The following is a 15,632-nucleotide window of genomic DNA, read 5'->3' as shown; positions in this document are numbered from 1 at the left end:
CATCAACCAAACCCCACACTGGATACAGAATTACCAATTTCCTCATAGGGTTGTTCAACAACATAGCATCTAGACCCCACAAATAAACCCTTACAAGTCCCTGCTGAGTTACCAAAGTATAATTATCCCCATTTTACAGATAGGGAACTGAGGCTCAGGGAGATTAAGGCTAAAATTTGCAAGTTTTCACCAATTTGAGATACTTAGGGCCTGATTTTTCAGAGATGTTGAGCATCTGCAGCCCCCCGGGATTTCAGCTGCAGTGAGAATGTTCAACACTTCTAAAAATCGGGCCCTAGGTGTCTGAAGTGGGGCACCCAGAAAATGAGAACATGATTAATAATCATCATCTTTTTGGGAAACATCACGTAGGACATGTGCAGCAGAGAGAGAGAGAACCAAGTTCCAGGTCTCCTACGTCTCAATACACTACCTTCACCACAATACCATCTTCTTTTCTCCTCCAGCCATCTCCCTCATTCATGCACATCTTCCCACTTCTGCAACAAAAAATTTGGGGCCATCACAGAAAGCAGCTTCAAGCACTTAAAAAAAGTGATTCTTTCTTTGAGCACCCTTCATTCAAGACACTGAATAAGGCAGGGATCCTGTGGAAAAAATAGTTGGGGAGTCCTGGAAGGAAGGAACCTGACTCCCAGCCTAAAATGAGGTGGAATTAGGAGTGGGTAACCTGCTTGGGCACTTGGTCAGGGGGAAATAAGTTGTGAGTCCTCTTCCCCAGAGAGTTGTGTAAAGGGACTGGTGTGGACCCCCAAACACAACTGAATGGCCTGAGGGCTGCCAGGCTGGATTACATTGTCTGTTCTAGAAACAAATTGAATATAGTTTTAGAAACAAAATGATAAAACACCAGTATGGTGTTATTCCCACGTTCCCTGAGTAGTGCAGTAAAATCTACTGATTTCAGAGCTGATGAACAGATGTATCAAAATCTAAGAAAATTACACATTTTTATGATGAGGGACTCCTATGAACACAGATTTCAATGTGGCACAAACAGATAATTGACCAGTTCCAGCTTTTGACACAAAAATACGATGAGGATTTTCCCCTCTGGATTTTAACTGCAGAAGAAAAGAGGCTGTCACCTAAACTTTATCCTCTGTGACAAAGTTCCTGCGCTACCTTGGCGGGTCCTGCGCTCATTGGTGGATTTGCTCGCCTTGGAGCTTCACGGCAGCCCTCAGCTTGGCCGTTTTCCTGAACCCACAGTCCAGGTCGACTCCTCCTGTGTCTGGCCAGGAGTTGGGAGGATTTGGGGGGAACCTGGGCCCGCCCTCTACTCCGGGTTCCAGCCCAGGGCCCTGTGGACTGCAGCTGTCTAGAGTGCCTCCTGGAACAGCTGTGTGACTGCTACAACTCCCTGGGCTACTTCCCCATGGCCTCCTCCCAACACCTTCTTTATCCTCACCATAGGACCTTCCTCCTGGTGTCTGATAATGCTTGTACTCCTCAGTCCTCCAGTATCTGCATTCTATTATTCTCCTATAGCCATCTGGCCTGACCCTGTCACACCTCCTTTCCCCTCCCACCATCCCTCCCAAATTCCACATGAACACACATAGATCATGTCTGGCTCTAAATGTAAATATACAGCCGTAAAACAGAGCTAAAATTAAAAGACGAGTCCAAGGAACAAAAACAGCCAACAAATGTATCTTGTTAGACTGCTCTCAGAATAAGATTTTTATCAGGAATGTTGTTGTCAGAGGACACCAGAATAATTTTCTCCTAATAAATTTCTATCTTATGCAGAGAAGCTACAATTCAGCCAGTAAGAGGCAAACTCTTGGGGTATGACTCAGTCAGTTCTACTACCACTGGATTAGATGTGTGTCCACGTTTCAAAATACAGTGAGCTAACAGATCTCATAAATGGGCTTTGAGGTATTTTTAAAAACATAAAAAGAAAAGGAGTACTTGTGGCACCTTAGAGACTAACCAATTTATTTGAGCATAAGCTTTCGTGAGCTACAGCTCACTTCATCGGATGCATACTGTGGAAACTGCAGAAGACATTATATACACAGAGACCATGAAACAATACCTCCTCCCACCCCACTCTCCTGCTGGTAATAGCTTATCTAAAGTGATCACTCTCCTTACAATGTGTATGAAAATCAAGGTGTGCCATTTCCAGCACAAATCCAGGTTTTCTCACCCCCCCTCCCCAAACACACACACACAAACTCACTCTCCTGCTGGTAATAGCTTATCCAAAGTGACCACTCTCCCTATAATGTGCATGATAATCAAGGTAGGCGATTTCCAGCACAAATCCAGGTTTTCTCTCCCCCCCCCCCCAGACTCACTCTCCTGCTGGTAATGGCTCATCCAAACTGGCCACTCTCCTTACAATGTGTATGATAATCAAGTCTTTATGCAAGGTAGCCTATTTCCCCTTGTTTTTTCCTACCCCCCCCCCCCAGATGTTCTGGTTAAACTTGGATTTATGCTGGAAATGGCCCACCTTGATTATCATGCACATTGTAGGGAGAGTGGTCACTTTGGATGAACTATTACCAGCAGGAGAGTGAGTGTGTGTGTGTGTTTGGGGTGGGGGGGTGAGAAAACCTGGATTTGTGCTGGAAATGGCCCACCTTGATTTTCATACACATTGTAGGGAGAGTGGTCACTTTGGATAAGCTATTACCAGCAGGAGAGTGAGTTTGTGTGTGGGGGGGGGGGGGCGGAGGGTGAGAAAACCTGGATTTGTGCTGGAAATGGCCCAACTTGATTATCATACACATTGTAAGGAGAGTGATCACTTTAGATAAGCTATTACCAGCAGGAAAGTGGGGTGGGAGGAGGTATTGTTTCATGGTCTCTGTGTATATAATGTCTTCTGCAGTTTCCACAGTATGCATCCGATGAAGTGAGCTGTAGCTCACGAAAGCTTATGCTCAAATAAATTGGTTAGTCTCTAAGGTGCCACAAGTACTCCTTTTCTTATTGCGAATACTAACTAACACGGCTGTTACTCTGAAACCTTTAAAACATAGTAGTGCTAAAAGCTTACCATTTACTTAAAAAAGATTTGGTTCTTTTGGTTATTGCTGACTTTTCCTTTTAATTCAGAGGAAGGGAGTATGCATAATTTCACATTCCTTGCAAAGCTGAAAGAAAAATATTGGTCTAAATAGGGCTTTATCTTCTTGTGTTGCTGCTTTGATTCACAGAAATTAAAATACATTATGTCTTTATATTGCATTACTTGCAATTCCTCTGAAATATTTATCCTCTCCCTTTAAAAATGTCTGCGAAAATAAGTGTGTGTTAGGATATTAGAGGATTAGTTCAGTCAAACAGTGCTAATTATAGGTTTAATTGCTTATATGTGAAAGTCATTTATTTAAATTAGCTGCATCAAACATACAGTGTGCCCAAAAACTGAAACACTGTGTTACTGGAAACTAGGTTTGTTTGTCCCCACCCCCTAAAAAAAACAGGACATGCAAAAAAAAAAAAAAAAAGAAGAAGAAGAAGAAGAACAATGTCCCTCTATGTACTGATCAGCAAATGTGTTTAAACCCTAAGCTCCCTCCTCCTCTCCCCCTGGGGTCAGAGAGCAGCCTCATTTGAACAATGACTAATGGAATGCATTGAAATGTGTGGGGGGTTGCAAGGAGAAATACTATTCAAGCCAACAAACTTATTTCATTTGTGATTTAGAGGAGCACTACACCTTTTCCCTGAACTTCTCCAGGGAAACAATGAATGGCCATCTCAAGGTTATGTAAGAGTTGATATTTGGGATGGAAGACATTGTACCACATTAGGTTTTAAATAACTAGGGTTTTTGTCATGTCACAGGAATTCTGCAAAGCAAAAATGTTGCTTAAACAGCAAAAAATCCAGTCAGAGACATTCAGGAGTAAGGTGAGTACAGCAGTGATTAAATGAATACGTTTATGAATGAACAAATACATTGTATTAATACACAGACTGATAATATTACTACAGTAGGTGGGATGGACTTGTATTCTGATCTGAGAAGGAAAAAAAAAAAAAGAGCGAAAAGCCAAGGAAGCCTGCTGATTTTCACCATCAGGAAAGCCTAGGTAATTAACATACAGAGGAGTGCCTGGCTGCCCATCCCTCTGTCTTCTTGTGGTGACAAAATAATGCATATAAGATATTTTTTGTAAAAGAAACAAAGAGAAGCAGAAGACCTGGTACTTCCTCAGGTGAGACATATCAAGTTTTCATGTTCCATATCTCTGCTCCTTCAGTACTCAAGTTGTATCTGAATGTTATTGCATTTTTCTAAACCTTCATGTTGATATTAAGCTCCAGTATTCTCAACCACGTTATGGAAGTACAAACACAGCAGCAAAGCGTGGTGACTGCAGAAAGCTCCTCTTAATTTAATAAGGGTTTTTAAACAGACTGCTATGCCCCATTGACTGTGCAGGAAAGCTATTTTTGCAGAAGTTCCCAGCTCATGAATATCCTTGTACACGTCTCTATGCATTCCCTTCCTCCGCGCCCCCTTCCCCTTTTCCTGCTGAGAGGGTCACATAGCCATAGGAGAGCCTGCCCCCCTATTTACATATCAGTGTGCAGATTATACACTGAAGAATAGTACTGCAGTTTACTGCTTCCAATTTTTTTTTAACTTTAAAAATCTCGTTTGTATGAATCTATTTTTATTTTGTTTTTAGTTTGGCATAAGAATTCATTCTGAGTTAGGATGTGCCTATATAAACAATTGTAGTATTTCAGTTTTGTGCTGTATAGTGCCTTGCCCTTGAGATCTCACAATGTGAAAATGTTTACAAACTTTACCAGTTTCAGAGTAGCAGCCGTGTTAATCTGTATCCGCAAAAAGAACAGGAGGACTTGTGGCACCTTAGAGACTAACAAATTTGAGCATAAGCTTTTGTGATGAAGTAAGCTGTAGCTCACAAAAGCTTATGCTCAAATAAATTTGTTAGTCTCTAAGGTGCCACGAGTCCTCCTTTTCTTTTTACCAGTTTTGTAGATGAGTAAACAGGCAGAAAGAGGTTACGATTTGCCTGTGGTCACACAATGAATCAGTGACAGACAGCTGGGAATATGCTCTACTCTGGAATCCCAGCTAACTCTTCCCTGGTCTGATTACTAGACGCGCCTGACTCCTGTCTCCCCTTAAATACTCTAGCGCACATATAAAAACAGACTCTGTGGTGTCTCAGCAGAAATACTATCAGAAAACCGTAGTGTATGTAAAAAGGGGCCATAAGGAGATGATGTTTCAAATTTAGAAAGAGTATTGGTGAGACTTCCCTGAGATTCAATCTCAATTGAGTGGATTTCCATTGTGATCAGGGAACAGCATAGTAAGAGTGAGACTTGGAGATGCAGCCTCAGGGGATTTATGTGGTTATAGCTCTAGATGATCCTGTAACACGTTGGAAATGAGATACAAAGGGCTCTATTCTGCCCTCATTTACATAGCACTTAACTTCAGATTTTCATGCCACTTAAACAAGAATGTCACATAAAGCATCTCACTCATTTAAAATGATATAAACTATTCTCCCATCAAGATTATCCCATGCAGCTCAGATCATGTTACATTTACATGAGCAGAGATGGACTTTGGAAAACTGGGACAGAGATTAAAATAGAGGCTGTGAGAAAATTAAGCTGAATTCTCCTTCATGCTCAGAAGTATGCAGCCAAATTAGGCATAGCCATTAGAACTTCTCTAGTAGTCTGTTTACATGTGTATTTATTAGTACAAATAGGTGTGTTGTACTGTAGTTTATATAAATGTACATGCACTTTTTCACTAGGAATCTACTGGAACTTTCAAAATGTCATGCTCTAAAAAAACTGTCATCTAATCTGCTGTTGTCTATGTACATATAATATTGAGAATAAAGGGGATGGTTACATTGCAAATGCCACATGTCATATTCATTATGTTATCAGAAATAAATGTTTCCTATACTTACATATACATTACTGCCATTAAAAAAAATATTTGACAGTTACCAAGCAGAGGTATGACTGATCCCTATTTTCCCCCTATATTACATGTAGAGAAATACCATGTCATCTTCATCTCCATTTCTACTGTATGTGGTAATGTGGCAAATGTTGACTTTGAAGGGAAGCTATTATACAGTGTGTGTAACACACCACTTTTTATGCTAAATCCCACTTGAATATATTAGTGTGTCTAATACACTAGTCTGCTGTACTACCCACCAAGGACTTTTACCTTCTAACGGTAAAACAAACGCACTCCAGCCAACCAAAAGAGAAGGATTATCTGGGTATGATATTTTTATGCATACCAATTAGTCCAGATACAATGGTTAAATTTCAGATGCTAACTATTCTGGCTACAATGCCTAATAGGATACCAGCTACAGGTGTGATTTTATTCTCCAGTAGGATCGAGGATAATTTTACTCTTATGTAGGCACAAACTGTACAACTCTCATCAAAGTCAACAGTAGTTTCAAGTACAATAGCCAAAGGGCAGAATTTGGGCTTCTCTGTGATCTTTTATTGCTGTGCTCTTCACGATCAATCAAGAATTTATCTGGTATTTACCTTGATTCTTTTTGATTTACACCTATTTTGTAATATTGCTGTTATATCTGTTGGATAGTTTTAGGACATACCTACTTCAGAATGTTCCATTTGGGAAATATATAGGTTATCAAAGCATGAATATAGAGGTATTTTGCATTGACATGGTTGTGAAGTGTAAAGTGTACTTAATTTGTCTGTGAAAATCTCAGAAGGTTCTGTTTGGGATCAGTTTCTTTGGATGTTTATCCAAACTAGAGCTAAGCAAATACTTGGGGGAGGGGGTGGGGATGTTTGTGAATATTCACTCAAACATTTTGAATTTTACTCAGCTGTATTGATGCTCCATCGTTTTCACTGTCCAAAATGTTATAGCAACATATGCACTAGCAGAAGTATTCAAAGCTACAGCAAATTGCAAGATAATACTGGGTAATATTCAGTGAAAGCAAATTTCAAATTTGAGTAAACCGATTCTAAGAGTTACAGTCCTGCAATCAGAAAATAGGAACAATACTCTCTCTGTCAGAGGGTGGAGATGGATGGCAGGAGAGAGATCACTAGATCATCTGTTTCTGGTCAAAACAAAAATCTCTTAAATTTCTAATACCCAGTGTTTGCGTAGGACCAGCTTGAGCTCTATGGACCAAAATATTATTCACCAGATAATTTTGAACAATGAATTAATTTGTGAAGTTTGCAAGCTGCTTGAAGATAATTCATGAACAGGAACAAATATATGTATAAAATTACCAATTAGCTCTTTCAGCTCTAATCCATGGGCTGGAAATCAGGACAGAACAACTATTCCTTTATCACAAGATTACTCCTAGTTCACTTCTGGTCCCAGACGAAACTAAGAAGCACAGGGACATGTCAAAGTTCAAAATAATGCCAAGGGATAAAGGATAGAGAGTTACCTACATTTTTTCCAATCTCAAATAATTTTCAGTTTGGGTTTGATCTGAGTTCTGGTTGAAAGATGAGGGGGCTTCCTATTTTATCCAAACCAGTTCACTTGTCCCCATCATGCATCTATTTACCACCTGTTAGATAACCAAAGGGTGTAGTGAACTGAACAGCTACGGCAGGGTTGGTCGAACTGTAGCTCATGATCTGCATGTGGCTCTTTTACAGCTAAAGTGTGGCGCGTGGAGCCTCCCACGCCCCCACCCCACATTCTCCATCTAACAGACTGGGGAGGGAGCTTGGGGCTTCTGCCCTGCAGTGGGGTGGTGGGGTTAGGGACTTCTGCCAGAGACAACAGATGCCTGCTGAGAGTTGGGGGGGAACAATTTAAAAGTTCACCCCCCCACCCCCAATTTGAGGCATGCCCCCGCTCTTACCCTCAGCGGCCCCACCCTAAAGTTCCCAGATGTTAGCTCTGCGAGGAGAGGCAACTGCAAAAGCAGGGTTCTCCCTGCAGCTCCCAGCTGTTTGCTGCAGCCCCTCCAAAGCTGCATCTCTCAGCTTGCCAGCTCCAGCAGCTACTGTACAGGGCGGGAGCCTTGCAACATTATGTGACTGAGTGGGGCCAGCAAACCCTGGCAAAAATCTGGGGGGGATGTCACCGCACATGGACCCCCACGTGTCTCCTCTGGCTTCTGCCCACTGGCAAGGGGGGCTTTAGGGCTTCACCCCAACAAGGCTGGGGCTAAGAGCTTCAACAGGATTGGGGCTGAAGCCCCAGACCCCCCGACCCACAGGGCTGAAGCCGCAAGCCCCTGCAGTTGTGCCTCATGGGGCTGAAGCCCCAGCAGGCTCACCCTGGCTCTCAAACTTCTGAAGATTGTCATATGGAGGACCTATACGTTTGGCCACCCCCGAGCTATGGAATGGGTGAAGACTTCTTCAGTCACATGTGCAGTCTAGGAACTTGTGCATACAAAGAGCATATGTTTGGCTATTTTTTCAAGCTGTTTTCTTCCACAGACCTCACAAGACTGCTTATCTGGCACTACTTGCTCAGCCAAGGAACAGTGATCATTGACTTTATTTTTATAACTCTAAAACATGATTAGCGCGCTAACCATCAAAGAAGTTGCATACCCTTCACACAACATAACAAAAGAAGGCATCTAGTTGCATTGGCCTCATATGTCATTGTACTACCACATCACAAGTTGCTGCACTGATAGAAGAAGTCACATATCCTCTAAAACAACAAGGAAGAAAAAATGCATCTATAACAGTCTTTGAAAGGTCTGTAAATGCATGTTAGGCACCAACTAAATTTCACCAAAACAATACAAGCTGCACTGACAGCAAAGTCATAAAGTCACATAGAATTTCAAGTTGCCATTGGGGAACACGACTGTATAAAGCGTATGCATGTGATATTTCTAAATGAGTCCGTCTTTGATCTTCACAAGGATGACTATATAACCAGAACATAAAATGAGCTCTTTAGGCAAATTGAATACAGGTACAATAGTCATTCTTAAAACTTCCACTTGTCTCATGAGTATCTTAAACAACTAAATTTTACCTCAAGTTGCTGGTTCTTCTTGTGGAAAGGGCCAACATTTATATGAACTGCTGGCACTTAAAACAATGCCACCACAATCTCATGCAGCAAAATGTAACAATAGAGAGGGTAAATAAAGATAATTTAAGTTTTGGGCATCACTTTGGCCAGCATTCTGAAGTCAACTAGAATCCAAAGAAACACCACGGACCACTCCTACCTTCCCATCTCCCTGGCTGTCTAATGGAGTTCTTCAAGGGGACAGAAGCAGGTTTCAGACAGTATGAGGTTCCCCTACTTAATTTTTTTAGCTACCTACTTGAGACCCAGGCTGCACGTGGCATTTCCCACTGGGAGAGAGAGGAAATTCATGGAGGGAAATAGGCCATTTTTTGCCTTCCAAAACTGCCTTTTACTCAGATATTTTTGTGGGGAAGAGAGGATTGAAAATATATTTTTATTTGTGTGTCATATTTGTGACAAACATGGGACCATAGGAAGCCACGTATTTTTGAGCAGAATTCCCAGTGACTTCCATTCAGATCGTAAGCTCTCGTCTCGTGTGTAAATCCACGAAAGCCAGGCCCACTGAGCATGGCACTCTGTCCCTCTCTAGTGGTGGGTAGGCAACTAAACATTGATGAGCCTGTTACAGCCTGGGCTAAGAGAACTGGCTCTTTTAGCTCAGGCAGTAGAGGCTTATGTATTAAGATGCAAAGGTCCTAGATTTTCTCCCTGATGCAGACAACCCAACCAGGGTGGCAGCGTTACATACAGTTCTTAACACAACATAGCCTAAGCTCTGTTAGAGCCTCTAAATACTCCTGAAATACAAATAAAATGGATACCAATATAAGGCGCACACATAGAGAGAGAGGCAGTTCCAGGAACTGTATGAATTATATTGCCAGGCCCTTCCGCTATCAAATACAAACAACATGTAGGGGTGTACATTTTCAGAGAAATGGGTGCACTGTTACTCATCTAATCTGACCATCACGTGTGCTTTATTGAAGTGAGATGAGACAAGCTGAGCTGTTAAAAAGAATTTCCCTTTTACTACTTTAATTTTCCTTCTTATGCATGCTCCTTCATGCTGTAGCGTGGGCACTGAAGGCTGAATGAAAACACCTTAGTGCACCTCTCAAGGGTAGTCATAATTTTTCAGCTTTTTGGGAGGAGAGGGGTTTAAGAGAGAGATTTTCCTAAATTCAAAGTACAAAACCTACAGGTAATTTGATTGGTACCTGGGAAACAGGAGGGGGAGGGAGGCGTGGGGAAGGAAACAGGGAGAGTGAAGATGTGGCAGAGCTTGTATTTCAAGACACAAATAAATGTCTTTACTGTCAAACTCGTATCACCAAGACATTAGTTCATCTTTGTCTGTAACAGATAAAATATTGCTGATAGGAAGTTTTGCTGTAATTCATTAATTACTAACCATATTTAAACAAACCAAACATAGTCAGGCTTTCTGGAATGTAACGTGTATGAAGGATACTGTACTAAATAAAGTTGCATAACTTTCCACACCTACTTTGTGTACAGTAAACCAAAAGTAATTCTGCAATTTGACAAAATTTCTGCAACATGGACAGAGACAGTATAAACAGTCCAGTACAATATGGGGAGAACAGCTCACTGCTGTTAGCAGGAGCCCTCTTTCTCTGACAACTTCAGAAATGCATTTTAATAGAATAGCAGCCACTACAAAATGATGGTGTTGGCTGGCCCATATACTATATCACTAATTAGAGAGAAGGTATTTACCAACAAAGTTTCAAATAAGGTATAGCAAATGGTTGAATATATTAAACGTTAGTATTTTTGATATGATACCAAAGAGGTTTACAGAACTATGACAGCTGGGAAGAGGCAGAGGGCTTTTTCTAATTTGACTTTTTCCACAAGTATCAGTTAAATACATACATGTGAGGCACTTTTGCAAAGAATCAGAAGATTCTTCCACACTAGAAGATAGAGACATAAAAAAGCAATGTTATTTTAGGAGAGGCTGCAGGAAAGTTTGTCCTAATTTCGAGAACTTTGCTTCTCATAGACACATGAATTGCTATGGAGATAAGAAAGGGGAAAGTTAATTTTACATACACATGCGCATATACCAGCTGCTGAGCAAAGCATATTATACAGAAGCCTCAACTGACATTAGAGCTCCATTGTGCTAGGCACAATACAAACACACAGTGAAAGTGTGTCCCGGCACAGAAGAGCTTACAATCTAAACAGACAAGACCCAAAGGGTGGGAGATGAGGACTATAAGTATCCTATTTTAGGTTTCAGAGTAGCAGCCAAGTTAGTCTGTATTCGCAAAAAGAAAAGGAGGACTTGTGGCACCTTAGAGACTAACCAATTTATTTGAGCATAAGCTTTCGTGAGCTACAGCTCACTTCATCGATGGAGGCTCACTTCATCGATGAAGTGCATCCGATGAAGTGAGCTGTAGCTCACGAAAGTACTCCTTTTCTTTATCTTATTTTAGAGGATGGGGAACTGAGGCAGAGAGAGAGTAAGATTCTAGCATCACACAGCAAGTCTAAGGTGGAGCTCACAGTTGAATTCAGATCTCATGTGTCTCAGTCCATTGTCTTCCTCTTTGGTAGAGGATACATGAATAAACTATAGTTGTGACCCCATGGAAAATGTAATAGAAGCAAGTTGTCTGAGCAGCAGCACAACAACTGAAGTCAATGAGCAACAACTGAAGTTCTACACAGGAAGAACTGGTTCCAGGATTGGTTCATAAGAATCTCTTTATTTTGGCCATTATTGATACATTCCTGTGAGCAATGGATTTAAGAAAAGGTCATTTGAAATGAAAAATGCCTAGTGCTAACATTCATTATCTGTATTTCATAGTATGCATCTGTGATGGAGGGACTGGGACCTGCTCATTATGTACACTGACGAAACAAACATTGTTCGGAGGGTTTTAACAAGAGGTCTTACCTAAAATGGATATAGATAGCCAAAGCAGTCTCTGAAAGAGGATATGTGAGCTAGAGCCTTTGAGGGATTGCTCTTAATCATCACTAATGGATCTGGATATCCTCAATGGTCCATGTCCTAAAGAAAACAGTGAGTCCAAACCGTATTATGTGTGTAGATAACTGGAGGGAAGCGGGGAGCGGGGATGGGGAAAGTGTTTTGGAAAGTAAGGGGTAGTATGCCCTAAATCAGGGCAGACTTGATAAGAGAGCTTTCCTAATTAATAAAAAAGGAGTTGTTGGTCTCTGGACAGGAAAGGATGCTGACAGCTGGACCAAAGTACTCAGAGAGAAGGAATTGGTTCACGAGGGATGTAAGTGATTCACTTTTCTTCCCCCCCCACCATAACTAAATTGAAAATGCCTCATCTGGTTTAACTGATGAGAAGTGTTAGTCAACTGTTTCTTTTGTTTTAATTCCATTTTCTCTCTGGTTTTAATAAATCTTGTTTTGATTAAGATTACAATTGTCTGTGGAATCTAAAATCCTCTATCAGTCTCATTTGGGTTACCATCAGGCCATGGCAGGCACATACCAGGGAAGAAGCCAAAACACCAAGAAGGAAGGGAGTACAGGTGATGGTGTTGATCACAGCATCTTTCCAAGGAAAGTTACTCATCCTTCCTCCTTGGCCTCAGCAAGTAGCCACAAATGAGCACCATTCCTGGAATATCAAAGAGAAGGTTGACATGCTGGCAGAGTCAAAACAGTAAAATGCAGTATATCTGTTAAATATCAAAGACATTTCAGGACAATGAATGGTTTAATGCCCACCAACACTTACAATTTTCAGAAACAAGAGGAAGCCTTCATGCCTAATTGGTCCTGTTGACACCTGGTATTATATAGATGTGTATATAGATTTATCGGTTTTCACTGATGCCGGTAAAATCCACGCTAAAAAGGTCTGCTAAGAATAAAAAGCATTGACTTTAAGTTTGAATTTTCTTGCTATAGTTCACTTAAGTTAGACCAGTGGTTCTCAAACTTTGGTGCATGGAACACTGGTGGTCAGAGGAGCTGCTTCTGTAACAGTGTTGAAGTTAGAGAGACAAGGTAGGTAAAGGTAACATCTTTTACTGAACCAACCTAAGTGAAAGAAAGAAGCTTCTGAGCTACAAAGAGCTCTTCAGGACTTCTTCAGTGTTGAAGTGTCTGTCACCTTCAAGCACTTACACAGGTCAGGATCCTTTTACTGTTTCCAAAAGTTTGGTGTGTGGGTGTGTGTGCGGGGAGAAAGCAAGCATCATTCTGCATGCTTCAAGGACTTTCTTCACTGGGCATTTGCTATACAGTTAACCACATTTCAAATTTGTGGATGACTCAATAATTGTACACAGACACAATGTAGGACAGATCTAAAACTATAAAAACGAGAGGAGATTCAGCAGGAAAAAGTGTGATGGGAAGAAAAATAAGCAGCAAAGACAGAAAATGAGAGGATGCAAATAAACAGCTGCACCCCTAGGATTAAAATGAGTTTATTTTCATTGAGTCTCTGTAACACTGTCTTAATATGAGCTAAACCTTAGGTGCTAAAGGATGAGGGGTGGGAAGGCGTGCGTGTCCAAAACAGATTTTTATCCTAAGAAATGGTCCATTATCTGAAAAGCTTTAAGAGCCACAGAGTTAACCCCTACATTTTGAACTGATATAGCTGTCCTTTATACTGTATTTTAAAGTGGTTTTATTTAGTAACTAAGGTAGTTGTACATAGTTTTGATCTCAGAGGAAATCTACTGTATAAGAAACCCCCGTATACTATGGCTGAAGCCAATGGAATTTCATTAAGTACTCTCAATAACTTAATGTATAATTGTTAGAATTCCCTGTTGCCAGAAGCTGGGAATGAGCGACATCAGATTGGTCACTTGATGCAGGTAAAAATTAGTGCTTTCAGCTTCCCCTGCCAATACATTGGTGGAAAGGAAGCACTTGGCAGAGATGCAGAATTTGCCCCTCTCCCAAAAACCATGTTTACTGGAAGAAGGTTGTGGGGGAGCCAGGCATGAACCATTCCTCCACCTTAAGAACAGTGCTGGGGGAGGACTATGAACAGCATACAACCTTGTCCAAAAAACAAAGCTTCCAGGAAATGAGCGGGGAGGCAATGGGATGACCATGGACACGTCACACCCTAAGAAAAATGTTGTTGAAGTGGAAGGTTCAGAACTTCCTCCTGAAAGAGTCCTGGAGTGGAGGATGGTAGCAAGGTCATGAAGACTTCTCCATAGTAAGCTGTGTGGAGCTTCCCCTGTGGAGAAGGTTGCTGCCAAGAGGAAGTTGGGCTGCAGAGCCTCCCTAATAATAATTCCTGCAGATGGGGGCAGAGGGCTGCACAAACCTGGCACCAGAGCACAAGGAGAAGCTCTCAACAACAAAGGTGGAAGAAGCTCATTTTTCTCACAAGCATCCAGACCAGTCTATAGCTATCCAAGCTGACTCTGAGGTTCACCCATCAGCTATACAGTGTTTGTTTCCTTGATGAGGATTTTTTTCCCCCAGGCAGAGCACAACGAGGCAAGGAAAGCCTCTGACCGCCACCCAATAAAATAACAACACATGAAATGAGGCAGAAGGCTCTCTCCTCTTCCCCATCATTTCCCCAGAAAAAGATCTGACGGTGGGAAAGGGCTATAGAGAGAAATACCAGTCTAATCCAAGTTCATTGTTTAGCAGCCAGTTCTAAGTCGTGTATTTAAGAGAGAAAGGGAGATTGAATCCTCACCACTGCTCCCTCCACCCAAACTCAGTTCCTTCCAAGACAGTTGCACACAATTCCTTCTTCTAATAGACATTTTTTTAAAAAAAATTCCTTATTGCTGTCAGCTTCTTTTTATTTAAAAATTGAGGCTGTGACAGCATGTGGGTGTGTGAGCCATGTGCGAGCAAGGTTGTTCAGGCACAATGATTAGTAGAGACATGCCAGAGTACCTACAGGAGATACTAGGACAGCATTTACAGAATGCTGGTCACCCAATGACCTGCACATAGCAAGGAATTAATCCACCTGCCCTGCTACTGCTTACCAGCAAACACAGTTGAGTGATTCAGACCAATCACTGAATCTTTTCTCAAATATTGGCAAAGTATGAGCAATAAATATTTTAATGCAATGTTAGCAGATTTTTTTTAAACTATGAGATTTCTTTTAAAAATAGATTACTACATAGATCAATATAACCTGCAGAATAAATCTTTCCAATAATGATATACAAGAGATTGTGACTCTATCTGTTGGTCTGAAAAACCAAAAAGCTGAGCATTTTACCAAACTAGACGTGATTTTACCTTAAGGGAAAAGCCAGAATGAAGCAACACAATGCTATTTAGAAGAGGAAGCATGTGAGGACAGGATTTTCTTTTTTCAGTTCTGCAACTGGAAATTCATGTATCTCAAAGTTTTCAATGCATTTTAGTCTACTGAAAAAACACCATGGTTTACCTGAAGCTGTCCCTCTGGGTTCTTTAGGAATCCGTAATGGCAGATAGCTCTGCAGACTTGGAGGAAATGCAAGTGCATTCTAGTATATCAACGAATATAAAAAGAAATTCCACTATTTTGAGGATGATGCTGTAAAGATAAAGTGGGGAAGAAAGTGGGGACAT

The sequence above is a fragment of the Eretmochelys imbricata genome, chromosome 4 (assembly GCF_965152235.1).
Source record: "Eretmochelys imbricata isolate rEreImb1 chromosome 4, rEreImb1.hap1, whole genome shotgun sequence".
NCBI lineage: Eukaryota > Metazoa > Chordata > Testudines > Cheloniidae > Eretmochelys > Eretmochelys imbricata.
The sequence above is the reverse complement of the archived record's forward strand: the minus strand, read 5'-3'. Positions refer to the sequence as shown.